This window comes from Lactuca serriola, chromosome 5 (assembly GCF_051521515.1).
Source record: "Lactuca serriola cultivar US96UC23 chromosome 5, Lser_US96UC23_V15, whole genome shotgun sequence".
In the NCBI taxonomy this organism is placed as follows: domain Eukaryota; kingdom Viridiplantae; phylum Streptophyta; class Magnoliopsida; order Asterales; family Asteraceae; genus Lactuca; species Lactuca serriola.
Window position 1 is genome coordinate 309,831,917 of NC_136412.1, and position 13,821 is coordinate 309,845,737.

Below are 13,821 nucleotides of genomic sequence, written 5' to 3' on the forward strand. Positions count from 1 at the left end.
GGCGGACGATGTGAGTGAGAGCCCAGACCATAGCGGCTTTAAAGACTTCTCTCTTGGCGACGAAAACATTCTCCAGGAGGCTTTCCTTTCTGCTTTATTGTGATTTACCCATAACCATCAGCGGCAAGGATTATGGAAGAGGCCAAACTAACCCAGGTACACCACAAGTAGATACGGTTGGAGTAGCAAATCCTATAGAAACAAAGACAAAGCCCGAGGCAGATCCAGACGCGTACCTAGGTGGCGCAGCATCCCTTCGAGTTGCTTGCCACCCCTTTTATCCTTTCTCCCTCCTCCGGTCGCCTCGTTACCTTTTTTGCTTTCTCACATTGACTTCTTTCCGCTTTTTCACTTCTTTTCCTTTGATTCAGTTGTATTAGTAGCTGATGAATCCTTTTTTCCAAGTGTGTCCGATTGGTATCACTCGCGTAAGACTTTTCCTTTATTTGTAGCGACCATGTGGCATAGTCCATCTTTTTCCTTCTATTTTTCCCTCAAAATAGAATATATACTTGCCTTTGTACTGATTTGAATATATGTAGGAAGGCTTAGTGGAAGGGCGGCACCCTCTTCAGAGGTGCCCGAGGGGCACGGTCTCTATCTTTGACTTGGCCTTCGGCCTTGAGAACACAATGATTTCAGACTTTCTCTTTTCTGAGCCTTACTAGGCGCGTATTGCTTTCTTGTCTTTTTTAGCTTGAGGTCTATATAGACGATCTGAATCTTTGTCAAGTGAGAGTAAGAATTCTCCAATTATGATAGCGGTTAGTGGAACGTGCAAGATAGGGCCAGCTAGGCGAGCAGGGTCAAGAAAGAAAAAAAGTCGTAGGCAGAGATGACTAAGTGAAGAAGGCCCTACCCCTTATTCATTCAAAAAGGGAGTAGCAGAGAGAGACGTTCCCGAAAGGCACTTATCTGTGGGAGACAGAAGATGAATGGGGAGCCGACTAGAAGACAGATAAAGGAGCAGGCTGGAGCGGAGCTTTAGGAAGAAGGGGGCCGGAGATGGACTTGGATGATGGAAAAAGCGGTCTTCCTCGCTTGCTCCAATGCTTGGTGAATCAGTCAATGGAAAATTGCTAGCGATCTCAGAAGCACAAGGAAGCAGAAAGAAAGAAGGACCGCTCGTATTCCATATCTCTTTTGACTCTATATATGTGGGCACCTGATATCTATAACATAGGACAGACTTGAGCTCTTCTTCTTCTTTGGAACCTGCCGTACCAGAAAGATCTTATTATGGCGTCATCTGTTGGGTAGCTCATTTGGCCACGTCTTTGTGAGCTCTTCCTTTGAACTGGATTTGATTTCACCCCTCTTTGAAAGTTGTAGGCCTGGCTTCGCTTTCGTGTGCGGTGTTGTGTAACACCAGCACCCTTCCTTTAGCCCTACCGAGGAACAGTAAACTTCCACTCTCTCTAACGAATGAGTAGGAAATCTCAACACTAAACTCATTGCAGAAAGAGACAGGCAACACGACAGATTTTTAAGGTGAGTCTTCAGCTGGGGGAACAATGATTCTTTCCCCTAAAGGGTAAGAGAATGGGGTGGGGTCTCCTCTACTCGCTTTCCCACACTCCATTCGATAGCTGCCTAAGAGCTTATTCGACAACAGTAAGATAACTGACTGATATGAGATTGAGCGAGGAAATGCCAAAGCCAAGGCTCACTCTCTCTCCTGTGCTAGTTAATCATATGTCATCCTTAGAGTGCAGCAGGGACACCTTTAAAGGAGAGTGAGCCATCCCTTTAAATGTGACCTGTTAGCCCATAAGTAAGTACTGTGACAAAGCAGCTCTTGCTCACCCGACACGATTGTACGAGGTCACAATTCACCCAACACGATCATCCTGGGTGAACAAGAATTGGGGATCGGATGCGGGCGAAATTCCCGCCAATGGCTGAGATGTTCAGTCGACTCCCTCCCCCTTTGTGGGGTCCGGACCCCTACGAATGAGCAGAAAAGGGAGGAGGAAAGAGGCCCTGGCGAACCTTCATAATTAGTGAACAAGTGTAAGCTTCGCTGCCCGACAGTATGGAGTACTGACCACACCGAGGGACAGGCCCTGAAGCGAAGGACGGGAACGAGCGGAATCAATGTGTTCCAATTTTTGGCCTTGCACCGACCATCCAATGGACCATGGACTAAACGGCCACTGCCTGAAAGGACTATGTCCATGGGACCGCCACCCCCCCCCCCCCAAGGTACATCTCGCGCCTATGGGCTGCTATAACTATCCAAGAATACACTCGAAACTGGAAGGATAAACAAACCCACCCGGTGGACTGCCGAGCTATAGGTCCTACGAGATAGGAGAGGGATTCTCTAAAAAGCCAAGGTCGTGGGTGGCCAAGAGGGCCTACTTGGAGACTTGGGATCTCAGAAGGAAATGCGAAGGTTGCTTAAAGTCGGCCGGCTGATAGGCGAAAGAGAAGAAACTAGTTCTGATCTGAGTAAGCTCATAACATAATAGGGAATACCCTAACCCTAGGAACCGGGGCCTGGCTATCCTTCGTTTGTGGTCGACGTTCCGGCAAAGTGTGTCCGTCGACAGCTGAATGTTTCGATCTGGTTTGATTCATGGTCTCATCTTATAATACCTAAGGAGCTAATGAAAGTCTTTTAGTCAAATTAAATTGTTTCAATTCCCCGGCAATCGCACCAAAAAATCGACTTCCTTTTTGATTTCCCTCTTGATCAATGACAACTGAAGCATTGTAATCATATCCTAAAAGGCCCTAGTCTATCCAGCACATGTATTTACTAGGACTGCTACGTGGGGTAAGCTAGCGAAGTTCTTTCTTTCACGGTGCCTATCTCGATTCTTAAACAACCTCTACCGTCCGGTCGAGTCATCTTTGCTCATTTATTCGTACATCTCTTTCTCGAATGGAAATTTCCCAATAGTCAAGGTAGGACGAAGAAGAACATTAGTGGCTATAAGGAGAAGCAGTAGGAGAAGGAGTGTGATCAATATTGAATGAAGTTTATGTAGACTGAAAGCTTAGTAAACTAGCCCAATAGGCTATTCATCTAACTAGTTAAAGAAGAGAAGAGCTAGCACGAATCGTCTTTGCAGCGTAAACTCCTGCTAAATGAATGCCTTTGCTTTGGCTTTGAAATTATGTTCCTGATTCAACTCCTTCATTCCATTGATTGATGCAAGTCTTTTTCCTTGTGTAAGAGATATTCCATCAAGTTTATAGAGACTGAAAGCTGCCTAAACTGGATCAATATCCATCCAATCCCTTGCAGCTTTATCTCACTTCTACTTCTCGTGGGGCATTGCAATAGGAAGGAATGCCCAGTATACTACTTGAGCCGAGTGATCACAGGTCCGAGAACAAGGTACTCAGTTGTGGAAGGGCACTGCCTCACATTAGTCTTTGTTACTTAGAAGTTGCGTCACTACTTCATGTCCTTCACAGTTCATATTGTGACAAGATGTGACCCAATCAAACACTTAATGTCTCGAGCTATACTATACTCATAGGGAGAGCTGCTCGGCAGTTCCTCACTCTAGTAGGCTATGACATGAAATGTGTAACTCCCAACGCAATGAAAAGTAAAGCCTTAGTTGATTTTCTTGCCCGTTTCCCGAGTGGAGAATATGAATATGCACCTCCATCAGAGCAGAACTCTCAGCTGCAGTATTGGAGGAAGCCAACAAATTGAAGAAAACTTGCCTCCAATGTCAATTCTACCCATGTCCAGCAGAATGTGCCTTAGAGCATTATATTATGAAGACTGGAGAAAGCCCTATATTGATTGTATTTCTTTTCTGGATAAAAAAATCCTCCCCTCTGAAACAAAAGATGTAGTTGGAATAAAGAAAAGGGCATTTCGCTTCTTTGCTAAGCAAGGAGAACTTTACAGGAAGGGTTATAATGTCCATCCTCTCCATCCGGATGTGTAGCAGGTTCTCGAGGAAGCCCACGCCCTAGGACATATTGGCGGCGCAAAGATATATGATCACCTGATGACCCTGGGGTACTATTGGCCAACTATGGAGATAGATTCAGCAACATTTCTTCAGAGGTGCAAGGTTTGTCAACTACATGGCAACCTCATACATGCTCCAGCCGTGGAACTCCCTACCCAATTTCGAACAAATGGGTCGGAACTCGCCGATAGGAAAGGAGAGAAAAACAAAGCAATGCCAAGAGCTCCGTCAATCCGCTGTTCATCGATAGACGAAGCTCTCTCTTTATCATCTCGCGCCAGATGCAACAAAGGATGAGTCCTTTTTCCTTCTCGCGAACCACGGAAGCGCCTAGCACCCAGAGGAGCAAAGCTTCTTTGGGAAAACAACGCATAAAAAAGGGCTGGCCCGTCAAAAGTCTGGCGCCTTCGCGAATGAAGTTCAGAATCAACAAGGGTTCGTAGAACGAAGGGAGTGTACAACTGGGTCGTAGCCCCAGTTTTTTGTTCGTAACTAGGGAGAGATAGAATGGAGTTCTTCACGAAGTTTGAGACAAAGGAATAAAAAAGACTTTCTCTATGGCCTCCTTGTTTTGAGACATTATGGCTTTGGAGTCGACCTAGGTAACAAAGAAGGAATCCATAAAAACTTAGGATCCGACACCATGATAAAATACTACCCTCATGATTAGACCATGTCCCTGAGATTTGATAAAAGAAAGGTGCATTTGCGGTTAATTCGTTGTCATTGGATAAGTTATTAGGAATATGACGGAACGGAAGACCAAGCAAAAGAAAGAAGAATGCACCAAAATGCAGGTGCTGCACCAAACACTGGTGGTTCTTTCTTGTTGTAACTGAATGCAACAAAAAAACCCGGAAATAACGAATAATGAAACAATTCATATATTGACGTGGTCATTTCAAAATTTATGCTTTGTTATTCCCATCATCCTGTGGTTTCAGGATGATCCACAAGAAAGGTAGCATGATTCGAACCTACACTCTGACCATGCCTCACCGCCTTCAACCCATTAGTCTCCGTTACAAGGTAGGACGGGGGTGAGGAAAGGCAGAAATGAGTTCATGCCACAACGATCCCTATGGAAGGGAAATTTATCAATATTTTTGGCTCGCAATAAAGCTAGGGTCCTGTTCGGGCAAGCTATTGATTCCATTACCGAACCAAACAAGATTATTCCCTTAGTCCTATCTATCCACCTCTCCAGACACAATATCTTGAGTACCTATGATGGTGACCACATCTACTGGGATGTGATGTTTGGACATAGAATCGAGTCCTTGTGAATGGGCAGACCAACTTGAATAGATCCATAACCTGGTTCCATCTGTCCTGAATGAAGGAATTAAGGCGGGTATAGTCAAACTCGTTGATTCTAGGGTGATAAGCAGCTGTATCCGTATCAAGCCTACTATCTCCTCTCATGAAATTCTTTCCACCCCGTCTCCGAATTGAAATATCCGTGGCCCTGCTTCAAAGCCCATCTACACACTCCAGCTGCCTCCTTTTGGGCTAGTCAAGCAGGCGTTGAACACGGACTGAGACTCTCCCGCCCCTTCGACAACAATTCCAGCACTTGACATCGGATCTCCTCATTCCCAAATGGGGATAAACGAGAAGCTGCTTTGCAGGGTAGACTCACTCCTACCTGCAACTAAATCTGCTTCTATATCCTCCTCTTAGGGGGTAATCAAGTCGGAAGAGTGTTGCAGAAAGATTTGCACTTCCCTTTTACAATATAGGAGGGAGGGGGCCTCCTTCCTAAAAAAAGCCTTTCCGATTGCCTCAGCCCTTATCTCTTAAAGCTACGGCATCCCACCGATCCTCGACTCTACTAGTTGGCTTTTCTATCAAGGCATAGCATTCTATGGACTCTTCCACCACGTCCAGAAATGCTATGCCAACACCCTTTCTCCTTAGCCAACCCGCTAGGGACTGCTTGGCTTGTTAGCGAGAAAGCGCATAAAAGAATGCCATTTCTCGATCGAGAAAATAGGCTCAAGTACATTAGTCCATCACTGCCATTTTGACTAGGTGGATTTTTCCTTCTAGTTGACTTCTTTCTGCGGGATACCCTAGTTAGAGCAGTGAAACCTTTAAGGCAAGAGATGCGGGCAATTCAGTCGCTAGAACTCCCAGATGCTAATAACTCGCTAGAAGGGGTAGAAAGCCTGTTCTTTTGGAACAAATCCTCTTTCTTGAATGAAACTAGCTAGCTGTCTTTGAAGTCAAGTACTTAGCCGGAAAGGCAAGTCCATCGCGGGCACTACCCGACTTATTTCGGTATTGCATATAAGTACAAGTTTAGAATTCATTCTTATGGTTCTTCATTATCCGCATATGGCCTTTTTTTCCTAGGTGCTCATTTTGTATGGGCTTTTAGTTTAAAGTTTTTATTCAGTGGACGTGGTTATTGGCAAGAACTTATTGAATCCATCGTTTGGGCTCATAATAAATTAAAAGTTGCTCCTGCTACCCAGCTATCGCCTTAAGCATTATACAAGGACGTGTTGTAGGAGTAACCCATTACCTTCTGGGTGGAATTGCCACAACATGGGCGTTCTTCTTAGCAAGAATTATTGCAGTAGGATAATGGCTAGGAGGATTTGAAAGGCATTATGGCATTAAGATTTCCAAGGTTTAGCCAAGGCTTAGCTCAGGACCCCACTACTCGTCGTATTTGGTTTGGTATTGCTACCGCGCATGACTTCGAGAGTCATGATGATATTACTGAGGAACGTCTTTATCAGAATATTTTTGCTTCTCACTTCGGTCAATTAGCAATAATTTTTCTGTGGACTTCCGGAAATCTCTTTCATGTAGCTTGGCAAGGAAATTTTGAGTTATGGGTACATGACCCTTTACATGTAAGACCTATTGCTCATGCAATTTGGGATCCTCATTTTGGTCAACCGGCTGTAGAATCTTTTACTCGAGGGGGTGCTCTTGGCCCAGTGAATATCGCCTATTCTGGTGTTTATCAGTGGTGGTATACAATCAGTTTATGAACTAATGAAGATCTTTATACTGGAGCTCTTTTTCTATTATTAATTTCTGCCATATCTTTAATAGCGGGTTGGTTACACCTACAACCGAAATGGAAACCGAGTGTTTCATGGTTCAAAAATGCAGAATCTCGTCTCAATCATCATTTATCAGGACTCTTCGGCGTAAGTTCCTTGGCTTGGACAGGGCATTTAGTCCATGTCGCTATTCCTGCATCCAGAGGGGAGTACGTTCGATGGAATAATTTCTTAGATGTATTACCACATCCCCAAGGGTTAGGCCCACTTTTTACAGGTCAGTGGAATCTTTATGCTCAAAATCCCGATTCAGGTAGTCATTTATTTGGTACCTCCCAAGGAGGCAGGAACTGCCATTTTAACACTTCTCGGGGGATTCCATCCACAAACCCAAAGTTTATGGCTGACTGATATGGCTCATCATCATTAAGCTATCGCATTTCTTTTTCTTGTTGCTGGGCATATGTATAGAACTAATTTTGGGATTGGGCATAGTATGAAAGATCTTTTAGATGCACATATCCCTCCGGGAGGGCGATTGGGACGTGGGCATAAGGGCCTTTATGACACAATTAATAATTCGCTTCATTTTCAATTAGGCTTTGCTCTAGCTTATTTAGGGGTTATTACTTCTTTGGTAGCTCAACACATGTACTCTTTACCCGCTTATGCATTTATAGCACAAGACTTTACTACTCAAGCTGCATTATATACTCATCACCAATACATTGTAGGAATCATCATGACAGGAGCTTTTGCTCATGGAGCTATATTTTTTTATTAGGGATTACAATCCGGAACAAAATGAGGATAATGTATTGGCACGAATTTTAGAACATAAAGAAGCTATCATATCTCATTTAAGTTGGGCCAGCCTCTTTTTGGGTTTCCATACGTTGGGACTTTATGTTCATAATGATGTCATGCATGCCTTTGGTACTCTGGAGAAGCAAATCTTAATCGAACCTATATTTGCTCAATGGATACAATCTGCTCATGGTAAAACTTCATATGGGTTCGATATACTTTTATCTTCAACGAATGGCCTGACATTCAATGTGGGTCGAAGCATATGTTTGCCGGGTTGGTTAAATGCTATTAATGAGAATAGTAATTCACTATTCTTAACAATAGGTCTTGGGGACTTTTTGGTTCATCATTCTATTGCTCTGGGTTTACATACAACTACGTTGATCTTAGTAAAATTAAAGTAGGGGTTCGGTACGAACGAAGAAATTTCGAACAAAAGGGTCGGAAGTCGCCGATATGATCACCTGATGACCCTGGGGTACTATTGGCCAATTATGGAGATAGATTCAGCAACATTTCTTCAGAGGTGCAAGGTTTGTCAACTACATGGCAACCTCATACATGCTCCAGCCGTGGAACTCCCTACCCAATTTCGAACAAATGGGTCGGAACTCGCCGATAGGAAAGGAGAGAAAAACAAAGCAATGCCAAGAGCTCCGTCAATCTGCTGTTCATCGATAGACGAAGCTCTCTCTTTATCATCTTGCGCCAGATGCAATAAAGGATGAGTCCTTTTTCCTTCTCGCGAACCACGGAAGCGCCTAGCACCCAGAGGAGCAAAGCTTCTTTGGGAAAAAAGCGCATAAAAAAGGGCTGGCCCGTCAAAAGTCCGGCGCCTTCGCGAACGAAGTTCAGAATCAACAAGGGTTTGTAGAACGAAGGGAGTGTACAACTGGGTCGTAACCCCAATTTTTTGTTCGTAAATAGGGAGAGATAGAATGGAGTTCTTCACGAAGTTTGAGACAAAGGAATAAAAAAGACTTTCTCTATGGCCTCCTCGTTTTGAGACATTATGGCTTTGGGGTCGACCCCGGTAACAAAGAAGGAATCCATAAAAACTTAGGATCCGGCACCATGATAGAATACTACCCTCATGATTAGACCAGGTCCCTGAGATTTGATAAAAGAAAGGTGCATTTGCGGTTAATTCGTTGTCATTGGATAAGTTATTAAGAATATGACAGAACGGAAGACCAAGGAAAGAAAGAAGAATGCACCAAAATGCAGGTGCTGCAACAAACACTAGTGGTTCTTTCTTGTTGTAAGTGAATGAAACTAAAAGACCCGGAAATAACGAATAATGAAACAATTCATATATTGACGTGCTCATTTCAAAATTTATGCTTTGTTATTCCCATCATCCTGTGGTTTCAGGATGATCCACAAGAAAGGTAGCATGATTCGAACCTACACTCTGACCATGCCTCACCGCCTTCAACCCATTAGTCTCCGTTACAAGGTAGGACAGGGGTGAGGAAAGGCAGAAATGAGTTCAAGCCACAACGATCCCTATGGAAGGGAAATTTATAAATATTTTTGGCTCGCAATAAAGCTAGGGTCTTGTTCGGGCAAGCTATTGATTCCATTACCGAACCAAACAAGATTATTCCCTTAGTCCTATCTATCCACCTCTCCAGACACAATATCTTGAGTACCTATGATGGTGACCACATCTGCTGGCATGTGATGTTTGGACATAGAATCGAGTCCTTGTGAATGGGCAGAGCCACGGCCCGTGAGAATACCGTGCTCTAACGGCCGCCTATGATACTAGGACCAATAGGTCAAAAATGGGTTTGTGCCGCAGGTGTTGAACGATCCACTCTACACAGGTGTGGGCTTACAGGGCTCATAAAGCCTTTCATTCATCAATAGGGCCCTGGTCGGTCACTTTTATGGGCCGGGATCGATAAGTGGAATTGAAGTCATAAAAAAATATCTTGATCTTCGCACCTCAGATCAAGAGGAAGGGTAGCTTGTCAAGTTGGCCTAAAATTTGAATTATTATTAATTATTATATATATAAATATATATAATTAATATATAAATAAAAACGTTGTCTTTTAACCAGCTGTTCTTCTTTGTCAACGCTACTAAGGACCTATAGGTTCGCAACAATTCAAATTGGTTATTTTAAAAAGAAAAGGCGCTATTTAGCCCTACATTAGTAGAAGTAAGCGGCTGAGTTAGCCTAGCCTACCCTAAAAGTGGTATAGTAGGGTATAGTAGGCGAGCGAGTTAGCGAAGACGCTTAGGCTAATAGAAAAGAGAGCGTCGGTGCGTAGCCTTCATTCTACTACGCTATGAAAAGGTTACGAAATCACTTAGCTCGACGTTAGGAGAGTCAAGGGGGAACGCCATACCTACATAGAAAAACCGATGTTCGCTGACTTTCTAAGGTATAACCTTTCGCCCCTTACTGAAAAGGGGCAATTAGCTTTGCACCACTGATAGACTACTTAAGATTCAATTCAAAAGGCCCTACTTAGTTTCGCAAGCCTTTGTCATTGTGAGTCTACTAAGTAATGCCTGAGCCCCCCTGTGAATCTGTAAATCTGAGGAGCATGCCGCAACAAAAGGATGGCCCCCTATGCATTTCATTCTTTCCGGAAGGGAAAAAAAGAAGTACCCCCCATCATAGTGAACCCCTCCTTGTGATCGGGATGAGGTAGATGCCTCCCAGCCGGGGGGCGGATCGAATCGGAGTTTCCTTAGGTAGCCACCGACCTACAGTTATCCTTAAACTTCCGTGCTTGGTGGAGAAGAAGAGAACAAAGGTACACTCGCTTTCTGTCTTGTTCTCTGTCGCAAACTGGGATCGCTCGCCAGCTAGGTCAGATTGGAGCAACATTTTATGAGAACATATTACCCATATTCGGGGACAAGGGGCGAAACGACCTCTCGATCTACTTACTGCATCCCAGGAAGAAAAACGTCGTCTAGGCGTTACCTGTTGCTCCGATCTCCCCTATGCCTAGGACGTTGTCTGGGCCCACCAAGAGCCATAGTTAGTTGCTGTTTCCATTTGGTAGGTTTTTTATCGTTGTTGATACCGGCAAGACCCAGCCAGATGATGTCTACTGGTTGGTAGTGAGAGGACTCTTAGTACCTGCATACCCAAAAGGGGGCGCTGGTTCAAAAACAAGAATTTTTATCTTTCTTGCTCTCCCTTAGCAGCAGTAAAGGAGTCTATCTATCTGCCTAGCTTTGGTAGATTTCCCCCAACGCAATCCACAGAAATTCCACGAATCCCTTGGTGGATAAGTCCGACGACTCAGCAGCAGTGCGAAATTTTCTTTCTCGTCTGCTAGATCTGATCTATAGTTAGGGGGCAATACATACCAAAAGGTTCGAAGAAGGATAATGAGTGAAGATCTGCCCCGGCCAAGTCGTCGACCGCTACGGTACCTGAACTGAATGCTCTGAGGTTGAAAGGCAAGTAGATAAGCAGATTCCTACCTGTATTTTTCTTGTCTCGATTCGTCCACTGCTTCTACTGATAATGGAAAAGGTTATTAAGTTTACTTCTTTGCCTTCTTGAAGGTGGTTGGGAATTAACCAACACAATAGTGAAACCCGGTCCAGCTTTAACTCCCTCCGCTTCCTCAAGGCCCTCACTTCCTCACTCAACTCACTCAGATGCTCGCCTCACGTCACTTCACTCGCCTTGGGAGGAAGGCTACTGATGGTAGCGAATCTCAGAATACGAAGAAGATCAGAAAGGCCATCATAAGAGCAAACAAGGCAATGGCTTCCATTAGAGCAAAGCCTAAAATGGCATAACCAAACAATTTAGTATCCAATTCCGAACTCTGTGCTACTGAATGGATGACCGAACTGAATATCTTTCCAATTCCGACTGCTGCTCCAGCTAAAGCAATTGTAGGAGTTCCAACACCGATTTGAAACCCTCCATAACATCTTTCAAAGTTTTCATTTCAGTCTATTAATTGGAAGCAGTATTTTTCTTCTTGAAAGTGAGTTAAGTGGCTTTGAGGGGCACGAACGGTATAACAATAAGTACTGATTCGACTAGCTTGAACATGGGGAACGAATGCTTGAATGTGAACAAATAGCTGACTCTTGCAAGTTTGTGGCCAGCGATTACCCTTTAAGCTGCTTGATAACGAACTAAAGGGCTCGAAGCTATAGAAGCTCTACAAATAGCAGTTCTTATGAATTTATGGCACAGTTCTTTAAGTTGGGTAAAGGGAAAGTAAACAGTAAACAACAAAGACTCCCTATATCGAACCCCATTTTTTGATATGCCTTAGTCTAAAGATCTGGCTTAGCACATATCCATAGATATGTATTTTTGACTGCGGCATAGCTATCCCGTAGTTTTCCTTTTCATAAGATAAAGGATAGCCGTATAGGTATAATATACGTAAGTTTACCTATATCTATGTATTTACCTTATATGCCTAAAATTTACAGATGAGTCGGGATCGTAATCTTACTATTACAATTAGAGGATCAGCTCTTATTTGCAATCTTCCTTAAAGAAAGTCTAAGGTAGTTGCAGGTCCATTTTACTTTTTTTATAATGTGCGGGATTCCTACTCTGAGCAGGCTTCTTCGTGCATGCCATTCTAGGAGTCTTCATTTACTCCGATATAAAAAGGGTTATATCAAGGTCAATATGTTGGGGTGCAAAGTTATTCATTCATGACTTTGTAAATGTTTGACTTTTGTAAAACCCACTTGAATGTGGTGCTTTAGCCTTTAGACCCATTTGTTTGTTAGAGTGAGAGAGAGACATGTAAACACCTCTATATATAGTGGGTTCATACCACTTGTAGAGGTGTGCTTGAGAGATGTAGAAGTGAGTGTGTAAGTGTGTGTTAATTATGCAGTCTAGATCTAGATCCTTTTTTTGTAACACCATATACATTCAATATATCTCTTAAACACCCAAATCACCATGTTCAATTGTGCAAGCTTTAATTTCGCATGCCAAACCATGTTCTTTGTCACTACAATTGGTATCAGAGCTTGGTTTTCACGATCAACGTGACTTTTGAAGAACGATTCTCGGTTTGGCAATTTTTGTCGCAACTTGAACAATTTTGGTGAGTCTCTCTCTATGATCTCTCTTAATTCTTTTTTAATCATGCGTAACGTTTTTGAATTTTGATCGTTTGATTCATTGGATCTAATCCGTTTTTACCCCATTGGTGATTCAATAAATTTTTTGTTTAGATCAAGGGCAAACAAAATCAAAAATCAAATTCATATTATCATAAAAAAAAATTAATTCACTGTTCATCCAAAAGTTACTGTTCGTAAGCCCAAATTGAAATCCAATTTTCAATAAATCGTTGTTCATTATATCAAACTCAGCCCATTCAATCTTCTTTACTGTTCATAATCGATTAATTCAAAGCAAAATAACAAATCAAAGTGATCTGTTACTGTTCATAATTCTCTACATTTTGATCACAATTGTTCATTATAAGCCCAAAATCTATTGATATGTTACTGTTCATCTGTGAATTAATAAGCCCAAAGTCATTTGAAGTGCTTGATTCATTCAATTCGTCGCCGTTCTCAATTTTTTTCTCGTCAATGACACCTGCATATCTTGTTCTTAATCCATTGATCTTGATGTTTGATTTCGCTAAAATCTTACTAAAAAATTCGATTAGAAGCTTGTGTTAATCAATACTTGTGAATCGGTTGTGTATGGATTTGTATATTAACTAACCGATGATGATCAAGTGATTGTCGATCACTGTTTTTGATTTTGATAATCTTGATCAAAAACTTTGAAATATGTGTGACGAACATGTGAACAAAAGTTGATCTATCATGGTTTTGATTTAAAATCAGACATTTAAATCATCAATTTCGTGTTTATGTTCTTTGACTTTAAAAAGTCAAACTGTAAAAAGATTGGAATTCAAGAGATGAATAGGTGAAATCATATGATGAAATTGAGAGTTACAAGTTGTGTTGAGGCTGTAAGTATCGAAATCTAGCTTAATTTGGGTTTAATTTCGAATCTGGAAGAAAAAGGGTGTATGTTCATCATGAACGAACAC

At 42.5% G+C, this 13,821-nt stretch overlaps 1 pseudogene; it reads right to left on the reverse strand.

The window, feature by feature from the left end:
• Nucleotides 1-10,370: 10,370 nt before the first annotated feature.
• On the reverse strand, nucleotides 10,371-13,567 carry LOC145050746 (uncharacterized; annotated as a pseudogene).
• Nucleotides 13,568-13,821: the final 254 nt, after the last annotated feature.